General features: G+C 34.2%; 1 pseudogene; it reads left to right on the plus strand.

The window, feature by feature from the left end:
- Window positions 1-2,756: 2,756 nt before the first annotated feature.
- On the plus strand, window positions 2,757-4,029 carry LOC148586252 (uncharacterized; annotated as a pseudogene).
- The last annotated feature ends 5,057 nt before the right edge of the window (window positions 4,030-9,086 follow it).

Raw genomic sequence — 9,086 nt, forward strand, 5'->3', positions numbered from 1 at the left:
AAATCAAACTGAAAATTTGAGATGGTTAGTCAATAAAAAAACACAATAACGTTAATATTAGGGATAACTTCACTTAGACCTTTGAATTATCACACGATTTGACAAGCCTCAAAACTTCAAAACCTCTTAATTTAAACCCCTGAACTTTCAATTGTAGTCCAGTAGAATCCCTTGATCCATCATATTTTAAATGCTAAAAGTGAGACAATGACGTTTATACCCCGAATTTTTTATAAAATTCTAAATTTACCCTTAATTCCAAGAGTTCTAAAAAAAACGAAATCAAATATATTTTGGTCTTTTAGGTATTGTCGTTAGAAGTTAACGGCTAAATCTGATTTAGTAGTTCAAATTGAGAGGTTTTAAAATTTGGAGGGCTTGTCAAATCTAGTGGTAATTCAAGGGTGTAAAGTGAAGTTTTCCCTTAATATTATCAACCTAATGATTGGAAGAGTATTGAAATCCCAGCCCCAAGAGAACAGCAAATTTATCACAAAGTTTGCCCTACTCACTTTGCAGAAACTTTCTGCCCCAAATAATGATAATGAGATGAAGACAACTCACCATATGCTTCTCAAAGAAGTAGAAGAGATTTCTCAATCTGGAGAAAAATCAAATGCCTCATTTTCCCTTCTAATAATTAGGGGTCTGCGCTTTGTTCTATAGCAGATACAAGTACCAGTTTCAAGTGTATTTTTAGGCTTCTTTACTTCTTAATAAGATCGAGTATGCTGGAATTTTTCTCTTAATGTCATAAGTACTGGATGCTATGGACTTCAATTAATTCTTGCTACTTGCCAAATGCTTGGAAGTAGCTGAAGTGCTGATTGTGGTGGCAGTTGTGTCGAGCAATCTTCACGGGGCATGGTACGAGGAGGTGCTCTAACAGTTTGTGAGTTTTTCATTTTGTGAAAGCAAAAGATGTAAAGAATTCATTATTTCCTTAATTTATTAAATTGGAAAATTGTTATTATAATATCTGCATTTCCTGTACATGGTATTGTCATGTATAGCTTGTGCTGAAATTTAGTAACAGTTGTGTAATAGATAATTAACAGTATCATTAGGGCTTGGAGATGGCAAATTTAAGGTGTAAATTAATAGCCTGGGTATTTGTTTTCCCAGTACTTTTTTGGCCCTTGTTTACAGCAGAGTAATGCTACTCATTTCACATTTTATACCGGTTATTATGGCGTGTATTAAAGTGCTTCTCATATCAATTACTTAAAACATGCACACAATATCAACCGGTAATGGGTGTGAAAAATAACATTACTTGTTCGCTGCTACCTTATTGAATTTACAGAGAAGTTGAAAATGAAAAATGTGAAAGTTATGGCTCTATATTCTTAGAGCAGCAAATGGAGATTTGATCATAATATATATATCCTGTAAGGTTTAGCAGCATTTACACAACATTTTTCTATCAAGCCTCAGTAATACTGAAAGGTGAAAAAGGGTGAAAGTGGAAAAGAAAAGAATTATTTGTTATATTTTCTCAAGAGACTAGAGATTTCTAAGGGATTCTGATGTAGATCAGAGTGTATTCCGATCCCATATGTTATTTTATGTTTTTGTCATTTAAGTGTCGTGGCCGTCCGGACGGGCGCCATCAGTTTGTTTTATTTTCTAGCCGACTTTATGTTGTTATTTTATTAGGGTTAAGGTTTTAGGAGTCTTTATTTTATTATTTTATTAAGTTTAGGGCTTTAAGAGTATTTATGTCATATTTTATCAGGTTTACGGTTTTGGGCTATAAATATATGGTTATAGCCTCTAGAGAAAAAGAGTTTATGTTGATTATTGATTTTGTTGAATAAGAAACCTCAGAGTTGAGCGTTCTTTTTTCTTTTCCTTCAAAACCTAGAGAGTATCTAGCTTTTGTCAACCTGGGGATTTCTTAGATCATTGATAGAATTAAGATCAAGAAGTATTTATCCGCTACTTATTGATGTTCTTCGTTATAGTCCACTAAGTCACGCTGCATCAGATTCACTGAAAGGTGAGATGGGATAGAAAAAGAATAAAAAGGATGCAGTGTAATAGAAACACTTATAAACGGAAATAATAAGACGATCTACCTGACGTTTGAGCATTGAAGTTTCCCAATAGAAGGTTTGGCTGGAAACGAATCCTCTCCATTTCAACTTTCTTAAAGAGTATCCATTTAGTGTGCAATTAAGAAAGTATATTTGTTGATTTCAAAAAATAAAAATAAATAAATAAGAGGACGATATATTTGTCTAAAACATTAGTCCAAAAAACAAATGGACAATATTATCTTCCTAAATGCACTAAATGGAGCCCAATTTCCCACCACCACTTATCTTCCACATTCCTCTTTTTCTGTTTTCTATGACCCAATGTTCTACTTTTTGACCACTTGGGTCAACTCCACTTGTAATGGAAGACCAATGATTCAAAACATATTGCCAGGAGCCAAGTAAACCTCACAAAGCACTCGAAAAGGGAAAGAAATTTGAAAGAAATTCATACTTATATAAGATCAAATAATGGTGCTCGATCTATAAGATCATCTTCTCTTAGTTCTTCTTCTTGGTAGGCCACGAACGACTCAAAGTCACAGGTTAAAAAGTCGTGTTAGTGGAACCATTATATTTTCAGCATGCACATGATCAAAGCTACTCGGAGCCACAACCCCCATCTATAAATTTAATCACACTCAAAAGAAATTAGGCAACAGCCTCTTCGATTCTTTATTATTGTAAGGTTATGTCTTGTAACAGCCTTCATTAATGAGACTTCGTGCAGTCTTATCGAGGCTTTTCTTGATGGCCATTTACTCACTTTTCCTCACCTTTTCTGTCTTTGGGTTGTCTGGCCAATGTAGTAGCAATCGGAAGTCCTTGTTGCTACAACTTAAGAACAACCTTACATTCGACCCTACTATGTCCACAAAACTTGTTAAGTGGAATCGAAGTGTTGATTGCTGTTCTTGGGAAGGCATAACATGTAATGAGGGACATGTTATTGGTCTCGACCTGACCAATGAATCCATCTCGGGTGGACTTGACAATTTAAACACCCTTTTCAGTCTTCAACAACTCCAAAGCCTGAGTTTGGCATATAACGGCTTCGACAATTCTCAGATTCCATCAAAGTTTGGCAAGCTTAAGAATTTAATTTTATGAGCTCATTGCTCATCCAAAGCTTGATGTCCCTTGGTCGATGCTTCAAATCCTATATATAGCTTCAAACAATTTTACTGGTAACCTTCCAATAATATTCCTTTCTACTTGGATGGCAATGATGGATAATGCACATGAGGCAACCTCTGAGCTCAATCAGCTCCAAATTCAAATTGGTAGCTTTATTATCGAGATACGATAATAGTTATCAGCAAAGGTTCAGAGGTGGAACTTGTGAAGATTCTAAATATCTTCACCACCATTGATTTTTCTTGCAACAACTTTGAAGGTCCTATACCTGAAGAAATTGGAGAATTCACATTGTCATATAATCTCAACTTGTCGCATAATTCTTTCACGGGCAAAATCCCAGCATCTCTAGGAAAATTGATTCATCTTGAGTCACTAGACTTGTCAAGGAACAAGCTTACTGGAGCGATTCCTATGCAACTCGCTAATGGTCTTATTTTCCTTTCTGTCCTCAACCTTTCGTTCAACCAATTGGTGGGACAGATTCCATTCATCAAGCAATTTGCTACATTTTCAGAAAATTCCTTCAAAGGAAACGAAAGATTATGTGGTTTCCCTTTGAAATCACCGTGCTCACATGAGGAGCCACGGTTGTCACCTCCAACATATGAAGAACTTCATTCAAATTCTGGGACTGGGATTGAGAGAAATTATATAAGCATTGAACTGGGATTTGTTTTTGGCTTCGGAATTATAATTGGGCCTCAGGCCTCTTATGTTTTGGAAGAAATGGAGGATATGGTACTATAAACATGTTGAAGACATTCGTTTTAGGATCTTCCCTCAACTGTATCTCTGAAAAGAACATCGTCGAAGACGAGCATTCCACAATCAGGAGCCGAGGTGCTAGTTTCAGTTTCGAGGCACAACACCTCTTAGTTTGTCATGATAAACTCTTGCTTTTTTAGTTTCAATATAAATCAAAATGAAAAAATGGATGCTCATGATTGGATGTTGGCCGGCGTTTTCTTAAGGTATGACTCCAATGGAAAATTTAACTTTACATGGCAACTAGGGGTGTAAACGAGCCGAGCTTGAGCGAGCTTCCCTTATTCAGGCTTGGCTAGTTTAAATTTTACTCGAACTCGAACTCGAGTCGAGCTCAAGGGCGAGCCAAAACAATCGAGCTCGAGCTAATAATAAGTCGAGCCGAGCCAGCTCGCGAGCTGGCTCTTATATTTAATGTTTTTGTTTTAAAAAAAAAAAAAATTAACTTCAAGTACTCTTAAACGGCTTAAGAAGTTAGTTTGCATATGAGTATTTGCTTCACCTGGCTAGTCAAGTATGGAGCCTAAGTCAATACAGCAAGGCATTTGGTTTCAAAGAGAAAGGATATGCATCCTTTATAGATAAACAAACTTGGAGATTAATGTTTTCTTAACAATGTGGGACAAGTTAATAGGTTGTATTTAGACTATATTGGGACAACGCCCCCTACAAAAAACTATTTTTTCAACGTCTCTCTCTCAATCCCCCTCACCAATCACAACGCATCTTCCACTTGAACTCTCATTTCTCATTCTCTCACTCTCGCTCATCAAACAGGTAGTGATAGTGTTTGGGTCTGTATGATTCTTCAATAGTTTATGCCTTTTGCAATCTCCCTCAATAGTTTCTGCTTGATTCTTCTTCCTTTTGTTTGGGTCTGCTCTAATTAAATCGAGGTCTTTTTAATGATTGCTCTCTCTCTCTCTTTGATCATGAAGGGTTTAGAATTTTTCATTCTCTAACGCTTAAATATAAATGTAATTTTAAGATTTTAATAATTATGAGATTTATAATTGATTATGTATTACTTAGTTTATATATATATAAACACATACACGAGCTTATACGAGCTTGCTCACGAGCCTAGCCGAGTCGAGCCGAGCTTGCTTCGTTTAATATTCGAGCTATGATTTGTGTTCACGAAGTGCTTCATTTAATATTCGAGTCGAGCACGAGTCGAGCTTATGCGAGTTGAGCCCGAGCTTGCTCGCGAGACGCTTCGCTCACTTAACAACCCTAATGGCAACACCAACAGAACTCTACTGGTGTGGTTTTGTTTGTATCATGGCTATCTTGTATAGCTGTATAGATTTGGTGTGTGGATATATTTTACTCATTTGGTGTTTGTATTGGGATTTGTTGGCAGCTGGGATTTGTATTGGTGTCTGTATTTTTCTTCTGGGGTTCAATGCAAAGATATGTACTCCAAGTATACTCTGAAGGAAGTTTGCTGAAGTCTACAAGGCCTCTCTGGTGGCTGTAATTAGGGCTGGGTATCGGTCGGTTCGGACCGGTTAATGGGCTTATCGGTCGGTTAACCGATAAGCTATCGGTTAACCAAATCTTAACCGATTACCGACCAATAAGAAGTGTTAACCGAAAATTATCAGTCATATCAGTAATCAGTTAACCGGTCGGTTAAATCGGTTTGGGCTTTTTATTGGGCTTTTACTGGTTGCTAATTGGGCCAAAATTAATTGTTTTGGAGGCCCAAATACATTTTGTTGGGCTAAAGCCTAAAATAGCTTATTAAAAATTAGTTATTTTAGAGTATATTTTTGGATAAAATAGCTTATTGAAGCTTTTTTTTTTTTTTTTTTTTTATTGATCCACTACAATAATAAATATAAAATTCTAAAAAATTAAAAATTAAAAATTAAAATAGCCTATCAGTCATATCAGTCATATCAGTTTTTCGATAAAAAAATTTTAACCAACCGATTACCGACTGATAAGTTTATCGAAATAAAATTTTTAACCGATTACCGACCGATAACTATTGGTTACGGTTAATATCGGTTCGTTTAAAGTCGGTAATTGATCGATAATCGGTAATCGATTAATTTGCCCACTCCTAACTGTAATGCTTAGTTGCTGATATACACATTTATGTGTGATGGGCACTTAATAATTCAAAGTACTTCTGTCATGTTTTGAATCAAATAATTATCTGAGTACCTCTCCATAGGCATGTATCTCGTTGAATTCTAATTATTTTTCCCTATTTATTGCTTTATTTTAGTGCTGCTTAGTGCTTGTGCTTGATAAGCATGTCACACTGATTCCTACTCAATAAATAAATATATTTTTTTATAAGTAATGTGAACAAGATTGTTGATGCATGAATAGAGCATTTGGACGAGGGAAATCTTTTAGGATTGCTGAGAATTTTAAAATATTATCTTTCTTTTTTTTTTTCTTTTTTCTTTTGCAAAGTAAATATTATCTTGTTTGATTGCACTTAAATAGAGAGAATTCAGAAACCCAAAAGAATTTGGATTCCCTTGGTTTTGCAGGAAAAGTTTTTTTTTTTTTTTAATTGGATATTGTTATGGTTATATAATAAAAGTTAGACTATGTGACAATTTTGTTATATATAGTTATTTTTTACTGCTATTTTTTGGATTTGATTGTGATCATTTGCAAAATCTGAACATTAAAGCGAGGAACTAGCTATCTTATTCCACAAAAAGAGACATTAGCATGTTTTATTTGGTCATAGACGAAAAATAAATCAAATATATAATATATAGTTTATATATTGGAAAAGTAAAGAAAAGTCACGTTATATATATAAATTTTAAATAATTTTGTATTAAATAGCCTTAACTATTGGAAATTTGGAAGAGAAAAATATAAAGATATTTTGTAACATGTTTAGGTGTGAACCAAACATGAAAATCTTTTATTTTCAAACATCCTATCAGACTCTTAATTATTTCCAAACGTAAAAATAATTACATTCCCAAAAATAAAAAATTACAAATCATTAAATTTGGCAATATTGACGCATTCTCCCCCTGAAGTTGCCATGCTAGACCCGGTAGGACTTCCGGCCAATTCACCCTACCTCCACTTGTCTTCCACGTTCTAATTTTTGACGATGTGAACTCCACTTAAGACTTTCTAGGCTGGTTTGTTACCTTCATCAATCGATCAATGGAAATCTCGTTCGGTGCTAAGCCAGTTCCATCAATCGATCGATAATGACATCAATCGTTTGGTTCACATAATCTTTTAGAATAATTTTAAGATTTAAATTTAATAATATAACTTTATATTATTTTTTAACCTTTCAAAAATAGTTATTATTTAAATATGTGGGGCGTGATACATTTGTCATGTCCACTTTGAGTTTAAAGCTTATCTCAATGGAAAGACGATAGACCATTAGAAATAAATTTTATTTCTATGCTTTGAGTCTCATACATGTAGTTGCCTATGAAGTTCAATATAGGCTCCATCATCTCAATTATTTGCAACTAAATAATCAATAAAACAAATTAGGCGTCAATAGTTGAAAAAAGAGAGTAATGACTTTTTGAGCTCCTACGCACTTTTAGCTTATTGAGAATAAGTACAAAGAAAGACAATGAGAAATAAATAAGAAGTCACATGTGTTATGCTAATCCGTACACTTTGGGTTTTGAAGCGTATCTCAAATGTAAAGACGATAGACAATAAAAAATAAATCTACTCTTAATGCAAAGACTCCATGCTTTGAGTCTTATGCATGTAAATTGCTTGTTAATTTCAATATGGGCTTGTGTTGTCAATTATTTGTAAGTAATAATCAATAAAGCTTAAATATTAAAGGTGGAAATACATGTAGGCTTGGGGTGTCTTCAACAATTTTTTTTATTTTTAAATACCCTAATAATCCTTTTAAAATTAAATTTGTATGTCCTCAATTTTATTTTTTATTTTTTAATTTTGTCTCTCAATCCTAAAATTCTACTTTCGCCATTGTATTAGGATTTAGGATGACATTAAGTCAATTATTCTTTGGCAAAGCCTTTTCCTTAGACACTGATGTAATTAATTGATGTGGAAAAATAAAAATAAAAACCGTAACAATTTTTGGTATAAAAAAAAGTGAAAAAAATTTTGTTTTGTAATAATTTTTTTTATTTGAATAATGATGATATAATATAAAAAGTGAAAAAAGTTAGAATGTTTTGATGTTGATTTTTTTGAAAAATTGTGATAAGTGGTAACAAAAGAAAAAGAAAGGCTTTGCCAAACAAAGCAACAAAATTTGTTGAAAGGGAGGGGCATTGCATCAAAAGGGTGCTAAGTAGACTTGGGTTCTTCCTCCTCCTATTTTACTTCTCATTTTCATACATACTTCTCAAAGTCTTCCTCATCCCAGGTCAACTAAATTTATTGTGATGGCTGCCAATCAGAAAATAGAGCCCACAAGTTAAGATTGTAGGGTTCGTGGGGTTAGGGGTGGCTTGCGGCCACCTATAACTCCCTACGGGATGGCTCGCAAGCCACCCCTAACCCACAGCAAGCCAGCATAATCATCCATAAGAGTCATCGCAAGCCAGCCCAGGGGTGTTAGGGTGGCTGCCATCCCTAACCCTTTGGGTTGGCCCGCAAGCCATCCCATAGGAGGTGGGGTGGCCAATGAGCCACCCCATGGGGGTTTGGGGGTGGCAGCCCCACCGTTAGCCACCCCTTTAATTAATTAATTTATTGTTTTTTTTAAGATGACTTTTTAATTAAATTAATAAAAAAAAAAATTAATATTCAGAAGTTACGTAGCAAAAATGCTGATATGGCACTAACGGATGAAAAAAATTATGGACAGAAAAAGCAATGGAAGGGAAATATCTGAAAAATTTAGGGGAGAAAGTCTTTTCAATAAATTTAGGGTGTTAAAACTGAAGGAAAAAATTAATTAATTAATTAATTGAGGAGTTATCTATTTTCATGCGAAAATACCCTTAAATTATTAATGAGAAATATATTAAGATAGGGAAATAACACATCAAAAAAATAATAATATTAAATTAATAAATATAAATAAAATTAGCACTCTGTCAGTATTAAAAGCAAGGCCATGCCTTCTTTCATTTGTTCTAGCATGTTTTTTCTTACTTTGGGGGAGTGATCAACTAGGAATAGATGAAG

The sequence above is a fragment of the Corylus avellana genome, chromosome 4 (genome assembly GCF_965113065.1).
Source record: "Corylus avellana chromosome 4, dhCorAvel1.hap1.2, whole genome shotgun sequence".
NCBI lineage: Eukaryota > Viridiplantae > Streptophyta > Magnoliopsida > Fagales > Betulaceae > Corylus > Corylus avellana.